Genomic DNA, 15611 nt, shown 5'->3' with positions numbered 1-15611 from the left:
AATTGGCATACCGAACACAGAGTGGCACACATATACCACAGTGTGGTATAGTGTTACGACAGTGTGTTCACATAGTTGACTATGTGTAAACAATGTGTTAACCATGTGGTCACAGCGTTGTCACGGTGTGGGATTTGAGATCACATAGTGTACCACATAATTGGCATACCGAACACAGAGTGGCACACATATACCACAGTGTGGTATAGTGTTACGACAGTGTGTTCACATAGTTGACTATGTGTAAACAATGTGCTAACCATGTGGTCACAGCGTTGTCACGGTGTGGGATTTGAGATCACATAGTGTACCACATTATTGGCATACTGAACACAGAGTGGTACACATATACCACAGTGTGGTATGTATCGAACTATGTGTAAACCCTGTGTTCATAATGCTACCACAGTCTGGTATTTCAGTTTAAGTGGTTTACCACATAATCCCCACATAGATGACATACTGAACACATTGTGAATCATGTTTGACACAGTGTGGTAATATTTTGAACTATGTGTACACTCTGTGTTGATAGTGTTGACACACTGTGGGATTTCAGATCATTCATTTACCACATAATCCACACAGACTTGGCATACCGGACACTGTGACTTGTGCTTACCACAGTGTGGTATCTATTGAACTATGTGTAAACCCTGTGCTCGGTGTTGTCACTTTTTGGGTTTCAGATCATTCACCTACATCATCGCCACATACTTGGCATACTTAACACACAGTGTGGTATATATACCCCTGTGTTCATAATGATGTTACACAGTGGGATTTCAGATCATTGATTTAACACAATAATATCCGCATACCAAATGTTTGGGAAAAAACACTACATTTTTTATTTTGAATAACTAAAAAATAATGAAATTAACTTTCCTCAAATTTACACAGTAGGTATCCGCTGAATAACGCACAATTTTGTTGGGTGCTGTTTCAAAATATTGCAGGAAATAGCATACAACAAAAATTGTATGCCTATTATTATTAGCTACCTACTGTGTAAATTTGTGGAAAGTTATATTTTCATGGGTTTTCAGTTATTCACAATCAAAAGCGTAAACTAACTTTTTAAACATCTAGTACTTTGACACACAATGACTCATGTTTACCACATTGTGGTGTATATTGAGCTTTGCTATAGTATTGTCAGTATGGGATTTCAGATAATCCTTATAAAACCAGGCTATTTCTGGTTTTGTTGGGGGGGGAGAGCATTTTACCAGTGTGGTCAAAGGATTCAAGTATTGTAGTTTATTAATAAATGTACATGTATGTATCAAATTAAAAGAATATACCTCATCACTACATGTACTCCCCAGAGATTTTTATCAAGTTTGTAAAGCAACTTATCTGGTCTTATTATCCAGTGAAGTAATAAACCAATAACTTATAGCTGGACAATGTACAACACAATTTAACTACACAGTAGTTGCAAATGTTCAATATTTATTTATTTTTCTAATTTCAGTTGATACCTTTCAAATTTCAAATACTGGCATGGAACAACAGATTCATTTAATGTGAGAATATGACCTATACATGTCATTTATCCAACCTTCAGATGAATAAATCATGCATTTAATGTTGTGTTAATACTGTTTACGGATGCATAACATCAAACACAAGAAATTATATAATACTAGGAGTATCTGTAGTTGTGGAAAGAGAACAAAAAGTGACATGTTATAACTTCCCTGTTTCTCTCATAAATCACATGCTTTCCTATGATTTCACCAGGAGGTATTGCATAAAATCTATTGGTCACACGTTTCACTACTCTGATGTGTCCAGCATCAGCATGGCTCTCCCTGTCTCTATTCTTTACAAATGGGCCATCATGCTCTACATACTTAATGAGAGCAAAGGCATCACTATCATCTTCCAAAACCACAAAACCATGTACAAATGCCACTTCATTGTCTGTTACTTGTACACAATAATTTCTTCTGGTAGTGTGCCGGGAATATTCAGTAATATGGATACAAACTGTGTTTACAACTGCTTTCTTGTACACTTTAACTACAGAAAAATGTCACAGGATATTCTTGTGGTTTTTTTTTTCTTGACATGCTGTACTACATGACTATCACAGGACAATACCACACAGCAGTACCACACAGTAGTACCAACTGGAATAAAAAAAAAAAACAAAAACAAAGCAAAAACAAAACAAAACGCATATTCCAGAATCTCATTAATGGTGAGTTATGACAATTGATTTAAGCAGTACTTAACCTGTCCTATACTCCTATATTAAGTGGGAGTGCTGAGGTACAGCATGTAATACTTCATGTGGTCTTTCTGTGGTATTCCTGTGGTATTCCTGTGGTAACACTGTGGTATTCCTGTGGTATTCCTGTGGTACAGATTTTTGCATAGCTCATGAATATTCATAAAAAGCAACCTAAATTTTAGAAAATTCATGTAATACTTCTAAATTCGAAGTATTTATGATGATTATGACTTGAACTATTGTCTAATAATAGTATGTTAATACCCAATGTCATAAATTTTGTTATGAAAAGGTAATTTCATATTCAATAACAGAGTTATCTAGTCAGTAACCGTGCCTTCATGCATTACAAAATTGATACACCTGATGACTATGTGGTGACATATTGTATTGATACACTTGGGCCCTGTTTCATAAAGCTGTTCGTAAAGTTACGAATGACTTACAAGCGACTGGTGATCAGTTCTTGTGCTGAATTATGGAAATTCTTATAAGTTTAGCACATCAGAACTGATCACCAGTTGGTCGTAAGTTGTTTGTAACTTTACGAACAGCTTTATGAAACAGGGCCCTGATGACTATGTGGTGACTACCACAATGTACTGTGGTGGACTATGTGGTGACTGCCACAGTGTGGTAGACTATGTGGTGAATACCATAGTGTGGTGGATTATGTAGTGACTACCACAGTGTAATGGACTATGTGGTTATAACCCTGTGATCACAGTGTGTGAGACTGTGGTTTAATTCACAGTGTATTTAGTATGTGTTTTGGACCATGTGGAAACGCTATGTTACACAGTGTGGTGACGCTGTGTTTCACACTGTGGTAAATACACAGTGTTACCACACGTCCCAAAATCACATATTAAACACATATTAAACACATGTGTTCGACACTGTGTTACACATTGTGTTCCACACTGTGTTCGACACTGTATGCCACACTGTGTTGCACACTGTGTTACATAGTATGGTAAAACTGTGTTCTTTCCATAAGGGTGATGACGATGATAATAATGATAATAGTAATAATAGTAATAATAATGATGATAATAATAATAATAATAATAACAAAAATAATTATCATAGTGATAATAAATGAATAGATAAATAAATAGATAAATAAATAAATAAATAGATAAAAATGTAGTAAAACACAAATCGAATCATCCTAAATTGAAATCACTGCTCCCGATGGTAAACAGTACCTTTAAAGTGGTGGCATCATTTTGTTGTAATATTTAGATCTGAGCGTGCAAATGGTTCTTTTGTTTGGAATGTTTCCTATACAGCGCCATATCAATGCATGTGTTGCTCCAAGTATTTTATTCAGGACGGAACAGACATCCTACATGACGCGTGCAGGCAGCACATTCCGTGATGGAAAGCAACAATTAGCGATTCGACAATGCAATCGCCAACGCATACAGAAAAAGGTGACAAAAGTTTCTCTCTTTCTTTTCATCTCCACTGCCACCCACCCCCCCCCCCCCCCCCCCCCGTCATGACTATTCAAATGATCTGCGTAGCTAGCTAGCTGTTCGAGGACGCATGAGAACCAGGTAAGCAGACGGAACAGCTAATGGCGAGGTCGGACAATGTCGGAGGTTGCATTGGAGAAAAGAGAAGTGAGAATACAACATACATATAACATACGTACGACATTGCACCGTGCCATCTTCCACTTCTAAAGCGCAACTCGATCTTGTGATCTGGAGGCAGTGACTGCGAAAGAGGGGCGTGGCTGTACGATGGGGGAAGATTCTTGTTCGTGCAAAAGCGCCACAAGCAATATTGACAAGATCATTTCGCCTATACCTCTTTAATATCTATAGTAGTCATTACGCTTGGTTGTGTTTGTTTTTGGATTGGTTTAATCATGGACCTACTACACATGGACTATGAACGGAGGTCTTTCTTTGATCCCGTCATCGCCGCCGCCATCTGATTATGTGCATCTTAATGAGAGTACATTCAGATGTTTGGACAATAACAATTGTGTAATCACGCATCGTCACTGACAGAGGAACCGTCATTTCGGCCTTATTTGGCTGAGGTGCCTCTTCAGACTCTACTGCCTTTGAATAAACACCAATGATGGGGAACAGTAAACGTCATAATATGTCAAATTTTGTGTCACAAAATGAGTAATTACGGAAGTGGACACTTGTGGACACGAATTAAACGTTACTTAATGGTGAGACAGATGTTATTTACCGTTACTGTCCATGTTTTCCTTGAAACAACGTACGAAAGATAGGAAAAATTAGATTTCAAATCACAATGAACTTGCTAAAATATTTGCTTTCTCTCTTTAAGTACGTAAATTTCGCACATGAAATTGGCTGAGCGATGATTTCCAAATTCACACTACAACTGCACTTGCATTTTTCTTGATTTGAGAGAGTTATTATCTTCTGTGCGTACAGTTTTTAGATTTCTCAAAGCGCCGTTTTGTTTTCATCCAGGCTGACAGTCGGCGGTCGTGATGAGATCAAAGCACGAAAGCGTGTATAAAATGTTATTGTGACGCTTTTGATAGAAACAGGTGTTTGAATGAATTAACGAGCGATGTATATCCATGTGTAGTAGGTCCATGATTTAATTTTGCGCCGTTTCTAGAAGGGGGAGTGGGGGAGGGGGAGGTAGCTCTCCCAACCCAACCAAGAAACAACTACCCTATGTCCCTCACCAAAAAAGCCTTCCCCAATAGTTTTGTCATACTTCCCCCTCCCCTCCCAAGAGATGATTGTAATCTTACAGGCCCGTAACTAGGATTTTTTGTGGGAGGGTTCAGAATTAGAAAAAGTGGGCCACTTCCGGGTTTAATCAGCTGCCAAGCAGAAAAAAAAAGAACAAAATAAAGGCACTACCGTGCATTTTTTCCTTTTCTCGTGCCACTTCCGGGTTTCATTGGCTGACAAGCAAAAAATAATAATAATGATAATAATAATCAGCGACTATTTTTTTTCTTTTCATTTCTCTTACTTTTTTTTTTTTTTGGCTGCTGGCAAACGGGGGGGGGGGGGGTCCGTAGAACCCCTGAACCCCCTCCCTATTATGGTCACGGGCCTGCTTTATGAACATGAACTGCAATGTTATGGGTATAGAGATTGATTGCTGTCACGAAAAATCCAGTAATTACAGAGAAATTCTTCATTCCCAGTTATGGTGATGGCAAATAACCGTTGCTATAACAACAACCAATATCATTAATGATAATCAATAATCTATTGCTCCCATCAAAATTCGAGATTTGAAATTCATGGCAATGCATATGGCAATAACATGGGTCTTATTATAACAGTGGTATATACAGAACACAACTATTATATGTTATCACTGGACATTTGGACATATTTTACAATTGGAGATGCAGCTGCGAAATTTTTACATGGTAAGATGTTTTGTGGTACAAGAGACCTCCACATGCATTGTAACCTACACATATGCATCAAAATAGAAAAACGTGATATTTACAACATTTTTAAAATCTCTTCTACCAAAGGTAAACAGTACCTTTAAGGGCATAATATCACAGTGACAAGTGGTATATGTGAGCTCTGAAGCACGTTATTCATTGTAAATTGCGATTCTACATTAATAAGAAAATCTCACATAAAATGGAAACTGAACACCAAATATTTCAATCCTGTCAAATCAATCCTATTCAGTATTTCATGAACTGACTAGCGTTTCATGCAAAAGATCAATAGTTTTAATTGTGACCTTGGCATAATTTTGATAAGGGAAATGATACGTTTTCCACCTTATAAAGAAATGTGAACTTATAGACGACACATATAATACATTATTTTGCAGGGGAAAAAACTTTGAGGCGTCTGGAAGTGTTGTACGCCGTATACAAAATATGCCTTCCACGCAGGTTCACAAAGCGATGAGGGACTGCCATCTGAGCCAACTTATCGCATAATATTGGACAAGAACTAACTGTAATAACAGCCATAAAGTTATTGAATTATTGATTGATTTCGCCACTTCTTTGGTTTAATTGTCATGACACACTTACGCGTTCAGCTCTATTTTATGAGAACTAAACCGTACAGAACCCAGGTCGCTATTGGTTTCCATGGCTATATGCTCGAGAATAGAGATTAGTCGACAGATAAGAGTGTATCCAAGAATACTGGCTGCCAGGGGTCTTTGTGTCGTTGTTTTTTATTCTCTCGTTATTCAGTTGTTGTTGTTGTTTTTGGGGGGTTGGGGGTCTAGATAGGGGTAATGGATTGCGAAAAGTCAGTTTCCTTACTTTGAATCAACTGATTGACTTCTCCAATCAAAATAAAAAGCTCGAAAAAGGGGTTAGAGAAGAGACATACGAGTTGCTACAACTGACCTGCAGCAACGGACAAGAGCTTACGTCATTTACTTCATTGGCGATTGTGTATGTGTATGTGTGTGTGAGAGAGAGTGATAGACTGATGCATTAGCATTAGCACTAACAGTACAAATATTACTCCTCGTGTTGAGGGGTAAATTAACAAAACAAACCTTAGAGTGACATATGAAATATGATTTGAAATGTACATTAACAATTTTTTTATGATCACCAAGTGGAATAGGGAAATCTCTTTATGAACCAATCGTTTCGGTGAAATGAACCGCACGATCGAACAGTTCTTCGAATCTTATCTCAGCGCTGCGTGATAATATTTCAGTAAACAAAAATTTCAGTAAACAAATTTGAAAAAAAAACCCGAAGGTAGACGTGTTTTCTTTTTTTTTTTTTCTTTTTTTTTTGGGGGGGGGGGGGGTGAATGTAAAGGAAGATTTACATGACCCTATATGCGACGAGATGAAAAAAAAAAATGCTGATCCGTGTAAGTGTGTGAACGTGCGTTTGTGCGACTTTTCATGTATCAGTAGAAGTAGGGCCTAAACTAGGCAAAATTTGCATTTGGCAGAATGAAATATACCATTGCGGAGAAAAAGATCCCCGTCATTGGCAGACAGTAAGATGGCTTTCAAGCCTGCAATTTTTTTTTTTTTTTTTTTTCACAAACAAACCCCGCCATTGATATGACCGAAGCATCCACATGAATATACAGAAGAATAGCGCATCAACAATGACACGTGGTTTCCCTAAAACAGATGTATAAAACGGACATCTATAATGTACATACAAATCGTTTTCTCCTAAATTCTCCCTCTCTGTCACTGTGTTATATGCCTGTGTCTTGGATGTATACAAGTGTACGTGTTTGCGCATCGACACACACACACACACACAAATTGTGAGGCTTCTTTGTGTGTGTGTGTGTGTGTGTGTGTGTGTGTGTGTGTGCGTGCGGGTGTGTGGGTGTGTGTTTTAAAATCATTTACCAAAAAATCTTGTAAGCACATTGAATGACACAATAAATAAAAAAAAAAACATTTCCAGATTCGAAGATTAAGATATTGACAGAGAGTAGAATGGAAGGCAATGTTATAAGACCTATTGATTATTGTGTAAAGCTTGTTGTATAGGACCTGTTGATTATTGTGTAAAGCTTGTATTGTCTAATTGACAAACTTATACAAACTTCAGAAGAACGCTGAATATACAGGCATACCATAACAAACACTGCCAACTATCAAAGTTTTGATTACAGTTATAGATATGATGATGCATTTTGTGGATTCATCAATGCACAATACGTGCAAAGATAATGTTGATTGGTAATAACGCTTGGGTGCAAAATTTTAAATTGAATAGTAATGTCAATTTTCTTGTATCTGACAAGACCTGACACAACATTAACCATACAATATGTTTTACCATCGGCGCATTTATTCGTTAACGACTGCATTTTGTTGTGCCAAGGTGACAACTGACAGTTCAACATATATGACTTTGTGATTTCGTATTCTTTACCATCATTTCGTTGTAAATTCTGGAGGGGGTTATATTTCTTTGTTTTATCTTTATGAGGGGGTGAAAAATGCTATCAAATACATACAGGGAGACGGTGGAAGTGACGTAATTTTCCAAATTTTATACCTGGAATGTCAAACATGCCAACATTCTGAAAGAGTTGAAAATGTATAAGGACATGAAATTCTTTCAACCAATCACTACAAGAGGATAAAGTTTTGATCCAAGAAAGTAGTCTTGGCTTTGAAAAGATCGACATCCCGAGTTCGAGTCCATCGCATGCCTAGAGACTGTACGTCATTGATGGACAAGGTATTTTTACCCCAATATCCTAACCTAAAGGTTGCGGCCTACTTGGCGATGCTGGGGCAACAGAATGATAATGGCAGAGCCTTCTAGAAAGACAGTGCTAGAAGCTACCCTCGGTAAATGCGGCCATAACACTGCGCATGCTCACAAAGTGAAAGATCCATTCTGAGCGGTGACGACGAGTCCTTTTGTTTTGTTTTTTTTTTCGGAAACGCCCGTCCATCCTCCCCCCCCCCCCCCTTCAGAATTCTTTGCCAAGACTACGTATGTGGCTATCAAGATTTTGTTAGTTCGTATTTTTGCTACATATAGTTTTATATGTGTTTACCTGTCACAGCTCCGATTCGCTAATCCTCTGTAAAAAGGCGCTTCATTCAGAACTACATCGCTGTCATAAGTATGTGAAAAATCAAAGGGATGATATAGTATTGGTCATTGTTGGTTGAGGTGAGGATTCAGCTTTTAACTTTTTGCGAAAAAATTCGAAACCACTTTATTGAATGTTATATACATGTAGACCATACAACTTTAAGAGGAATTCAAAGTTTATTTGACAATCGGTTTGAAATGGCTGAGATTCAAAAAAAGAACCAAACAAAGTAAAACACCTTTTACTATAGGATCGCTTTGTTTTGGTTATCAGACATTTCAAACCCAATTTTTTTTTCATCAAATAAACTTTAAATTCCTCATAGAATAATATGTTCTTACATACTTCATAAGAGGTCTCTCGTTATCTTGAAAAATCATCATAAAAAAGTTGATAAAATGAAGCCAAGTCTCAACCGAAACTGTACCATCCCTTCAAGCTCTTATATTTTAATATCAATCAGCTCGGTGTTGTTAGTTTAAAAAGCGTCGCGTTGCAGCTATAATTTCACTTGTCAAGAAATTTCTCAAATTCAACGAACCAAATGACAATTACACCCGCACACTTACCGAACAGATGAATTTGTCGCGGTAGTCTATACTAGACCTTCCGAAATAGTTTATCCGAGTTATGAACCTCAAAGGAAGACCACGTTTTGAAAGTATACCCTCACTATTCTTTTTATCACTCTTTCCTTCCTTGTCAGTCCGTAGAGGCGCGTAGGTCACTTGATAAGTGCGTTGAGTAGGACCTGCGACACAAATTGCGCCGTGCGTGCTCCCGCTTGAACGTCAAGTCCACTAAATGCTGTGTGTTTACCCGCAGCAGCGCGATGCAGTTATGAGTAAATAAGTGCTATGTGACTTATATCAAAGACCAGAGCTGGCGGAACGTGCCGCAAGAGCAGGTTCATATAGAAGCGCGCGAAGAGAGTCATCAAGGGAGCGATCGCACTTCGAAAGTTTTTCCTCCCGAGAACCATAACGGCGTCACGTGGTCGGTATAAAGTCACTACCCGAAATAACTTTTAGCGTCTATTCAAGCACAACTCCGTGCCTCCATGCGCATGTGCACGGTGTGTATTTACACTTGTACATGTATGTGTGTGTGCGGGGGGGGGATGGGGGGGCTTGTTTTACCTCAATAATCTCTTGGGTGTTTGTAATTAGAGCAAATCCGATATTATGTGGGATGTATATTCAAGGCTACAAATCTGTAACCGGCTATGACGAAACCGAGCAAGCCCGTAAACTTGTCGCCTTCGTTACTTCTATCGTTCCGGCGCACCTGCACGGCAACCAGCAGAGCACAAGCGACCCGCATAATGAAATACTATAACCCTCGTTTTCACTTATTCAAGCATGCTTAATAAACTCAAACAAATTTCATGCTTACAAGCCCCAAATCTTGGAGCTTTACTTCATTGAACCAGGGCAATACGTCTGCAGCAAACAGAGATATCTCCGCCTTCTCACGCAGTCACTACCATAGCGCCATCAAGTACACGGTCCTTTAAATAATTTTGCTGGAATGCACTTATCTTGATCATTGACCTTGAGGACTTCATTTCTTTAACCTTCCTTGCAAACAGGTAACAGTTCAAAATTCTATCCATCGTAACGAGGTAAAATGCCGTTGGACATTCCCGCTGATATTAAGACCCTATAATATAAAGAGGAAATGTATACATTGTATACATTAAAGCAAATTTCGGTAACTTTTCATCTTAACCGTCTTTATCTATATGTACGTACTTTTCAGCGTCAGTTTTTATTTTATAGTCTCGCTTTTACAAATAACGAGAACATGATAGATTAACAACAATGTACCGAAACAAAAACAAATACGTATAATCTTGCTTATGACACAATATAGACACAAAAGTATATGAAAGAATAATAATATTGTGAACATACGAAGAGTTTGTTTGCAAAAACCGATAGATCCATATTTGCCACACGGAGATATTTGCGATTAAAGGTCAAGAAAAATAAAGAGAATAATAAGAAAATTTTTGCTTCTTTTGACCATAACTTCAAAAATGTACCTTTATATGTAGTGACCAATATATCATTTAAAAGGTATTATTTTGTACTTTATGACAGAGACCGTACTTCAAAATCTTCAAAAATGGACTTATCGGTTTTTGCAAACAAACTCTTCATACATTGTCAAAGTACAGTACGAGTGGAGGAGACCGTACTAAAGCAATGTGCTTGACTGGGATGAGGGACTGATCGGGCTCTTCCGGGTTTCATCAGCTAACAAGCAAAAAAACAAAAGAAAAAGGCCTTCCGACTTGTGATGGCTACTTCCAGTGACTTCTGGGTTTCCTCAGCTGACAAGCAAAAAAAAAAAAAAAAAAAAAACCCAACCCAAAACAAAACAAAGGTTTTGCAGCGCAATACCGCGCTCACACTCCAATGATTCATTTTATTTCTAATGCCACTTCCGGGGTAAAATAAAAAAAGCGGGGAGTGGGGGCCCAAAGTGGTGACACCCTATGTATTACTGTGTATGGTGAAAAAAAAGGGGGGAAGCCCTCCCCCCCCCCCCCCCCCCCGGTTCCTCCGGTCCTGTCGGGACTATCATCTCCAAGTCTCTCCTCCTTGTACAGATCGCCCTATTTAGGGAATTCCTGGCTGTAGTATTATGATAATTATATTTTAGTAGTAAAATGTATAGCAACCTTTCACTTTGATCTTTCGCCTTCCTCAATTATTTGATGCAAATAATTATTTTTATTTCCATGCTTCACACACAGGAACACATACACACGCACACACACACACACACACACACACACACACACACATTAAAGGGACTGTACAGTGTACTGGTTGAGGTGAGGATTCAGGTTTATTATTTTTTGGTGAGATAATGAGAAACCTCTCATGAAATATGAAAGAGCATGAAATTTCAAGAAAGATTCAACGTTTATTCGATGAAAATTGGTCTTGAAATGGCTGAGATATCCAAAACAGCTGAGATATCCAAAACAGCTATCCTAATAAAATTGACATGCCACGACTTTTATTAGGATCTCTCATGTTTTACCTCGTTTTTAGATACCTCAGTCATGTCAAAGCCGATTTTCATCAAATAAACTTTTGATTCCCCTTAGAATTGTACGCTCTTTGCATGTGGTTTCTAAATATCTTGCAAAGCGTTACAGTTTCAGTGTATTGATACGTTAGTTTCGTTACAGATCAACACTTGATCCTATTTACACGGGATTTTATACGTGTGTAATGTGCGTCGAAAAACCCAAACCCCACTATGTTTTTGGTATACAGATTTAATGTGTTTTACCCGGGTCTCGGGTAACTGGGTTGAATTCACAATCTCTGCACTTTGATCTAATGACATGTCCAGTCACGATAGATGCAGAGATGAAAGTGAGGAGATAAAAACCACATCCATCAGGATGAAGCCGTTTTTCTAAGAATTTGAATTGACTTTCAATAGCTAGTTTTACTCCCATTTCAGGGGTGGATGAGTCAAATTTGTGAGGGCAAGTTCTTCTATTTCAACCATTGCATTAATAGAAACTTCCAGCAATATGTGGGAGAGGTTTTATCTCAGGGAAAGGGTTTGGTATGGAGACATTTCTGCACATCACTTTACCTGCTGTGCAGTAAAACAAAACAAAACAAGATGTTCGTTCTGTTTGCTTAGAACTGACAAGCAGAAATACTTTTTTTCTTTGTTTTTCCCTGATATTTATTGAGTTCATTCAAATCAGTTATGAATCAACCCATTCTGGGTGTAACATGAACAAAAACAATATAAATACAATTCAAAACACAAAACAAATCCATTTTTCATTTAATACTGCTAATAATCTCTCTTCAACTTAAATAACTCGATTACTGTGATATGAATCAATCCCACTGATAATTCCTTCACGAGAAAGTACTGACTGATTATGTCAAATATAATTATATCCCTTGAATAATATATTGAATCATGTAAATCATTCTCACTTACTAGAGCATATTACAGAAAAGAGACAAAAAAATACATAATACAAATCTAGAATGAAGTCATTCATAAAAAAATACACACACACACACACACACACACACCGACACAAAACACATACACAGAGACACACGCACACTCACGCACGTACACAAACGCACATGCGCAGTGAAAAACTCACAGCTGATGACCACCTTTGTTACGGAGAAACTGACAAGACATTAGTATGCGGTTTCTGTCGTATGACGTCATCATAAATTTTCCTATCATTCGTGCACACTAAATGATCGCTATCCATCTTCTAGATCTACATTAATGCGAACAAATACCACGCATGAATGATCAATCCAATATGTTAATGGTAGCCGAGTGATAAGATTCATGTTAACCGACGAATGGCGCGAGCATGCATGTAATACATGTATTGTATATTATTTCGTTTCACTTGGAAAGGAGCGAGCAACATAATGCGAGCTGCATTATGCTTTTGCACGGGTGTGTTTTGTTTTGTTTAATTTTTCATGCGAGGAAAACGGCAGGATGCTTGGCCTATATCTGATATCCTGCAAACTTTATCATTAAATCAATAGGTTGGTAATTATGAATCTCTGCTTTTGTTGTTGTTTAGAGGAATGTCAACTTAATCAAACACAGCAAGGTTAATGCTGTTAACAGTTTACATCAAGTGTGACATAAAAGTTCCTTCGGTATAAGGGACTCTTTGTTTTCGTGGAAGGGTTGTGAACCCGGAATTTATTGCCTATGACTGAACAGTTTGAAAGAGAATTTGTGCGATACCACACCAGTTAAGAAGATCAAACCGTGTTTATTTATATCGATGATTGTCATACAGTCACATGACTGACATAGGCATGCGCTGTGACTTTGGAAGTTGTATACAGACAGCCTGTACAGGAAGTACATGATACAATCATGATTGTGTTCGTGCATAACCATAAAGAATGTTTTTGGTATATGACAAACTACGCAGCACCCCCCCCCCCCCCAAAAAAAAAAAATCTATAGCCTTGCAATAATGTTTGAATGCAAAAGATTGAATAATTCCCACGAGTTCTGTGAGAAAATGTAACTCTTTCCTACATTCTTTCACACAAAATACACATTTTGCGCACATTTTGAACACAATAAATGTTTCAAAACTATGGCAACATACAATGTGTGTGTATTGTGTGCATGTTGAAAAGGAAATCATGTCTGCATGGGTCTGGCATCGTAAAAATCATTAGTTTTGGTCATGCTCAGATATCTTGGCTTGCTACAGAAAGGTATGCTTGTTTATTTCACATGATTGTTTTTAATCCGATTTATTAGCTGATAATGGAAAGCCTTGCTGATGTGCTTCTCAAAATTGTACGATAAGCTGGGGTGATAAGACCTTGTATCTGCAATTTTGGTGAAAACGAGTTTTTTTTTATTAATGGTCAAATAATGGGTTAAGTGATGTACTGTCCAAATCCCAACTGTCTTACTCCAAAAATGAAGCCACCACGGCATGTCGAAGGAAAGGCTATCCCATTCGCCACAGTGCTTTGGCCGCCATGTTTTTTGGCTCTCCTGAACATTTGACATTTTGTAGATACGAGGTCTTATCGCCCCAGCGACGTTATATATATATATATATATATATATATATATATATATATATATATGTATATATATATATATATATATATATATATATATATATATATATATATATATATATATATATATATATATATATATATATATATATATATATATATATATATATATATATATATATATATATATATATATATTTATATTATGTATATGTGTACAATATGTGTGTGTGTGTACATATATGAGATGAATGGATAGATACATAGATATGGAGAGGGAAGGATGGAAAAGAGAGCATGTGTGCATATAATAATGCGTGATTATATTCGTTAAAAGTACACAGTATACACGTATATATTACAGAGACGTAAACATGGTAAAGGTTAACTATGTTTGGGCAGTATAAATAATACTCCATAAAATCTGATAGTCCTATCGTGATTAATGAGTTCGCAGGTCATTCCCTTCTACAAGCATCATATCCTCATTTTTTATTCTTTATTTTAAAAAGACATTAAAAGACAAACAGCGACAAACAAACAAGGACAGGTTGTCATCATCACAAAAGACCGGTGTGTCGACTAGTTTAGACATTAGCGCCAACTCTTTTTTCTTCGTGAAGATCAGTAAAAGTTTTCCCAAGAATATCCCGACATAGCAACAACATGCATAGAATGCAGGTTGACTTGACAAGGAGATAAACATGATAAAGGCCTATAATTCATAGAACAGCCGAGTTGAATAGCTCGTTACAAGGTTCTAGGGAAGGGGCGGCGGTGTACAGAGATTTGAATATTGTACGCGTTTATCAACAGGCCTATTGTTCGGCATAGATCATTTCTGTTTGACGTAGATGCAGTCATCTCTTCAACAACAAAAACCGCAGCAGCAACAACAACAGCAAGGTTTGATATGCGTGAAAACCTCTGTGGTATGTGAAATTGGTCATGATATCTGAACATTGTAGGATGTATTATATACTATTCATTGCCAATAACAAATGGATGCAATTCAACACAAGGCGACTATGATCATTATGTCAATTTGACTCATTGCCAGATAGGCAAATAATGTGTAAAGAGTCTGAGCGACTGAAGACATAAAAGCAGTTTTGGGGAAAATTACTGAATGATGAAATAAATACAGGATGAGGGCTGTGGTGGAAAGGCAAAAGAAAGAGAAGAGTACGTAGACTAAGAAAAAGAAGGATGAGCTGGAAT

This window comes from Diadema setosum, chromosome 10, assembly GCF_964275005.1.
Source record: "Diadema setosum chromosome 10, eeDiaSeto1, whole genome shotgun sequence".
Lineage (NCBI taxonomy): Eukaryota > Metazoa > Echinodermata > Echinoidea > Diadematoida > Diadematidae > Diadema > Diadema setosum.
This window is presented reverse-complemented; position numbering follows the sequence as displayed.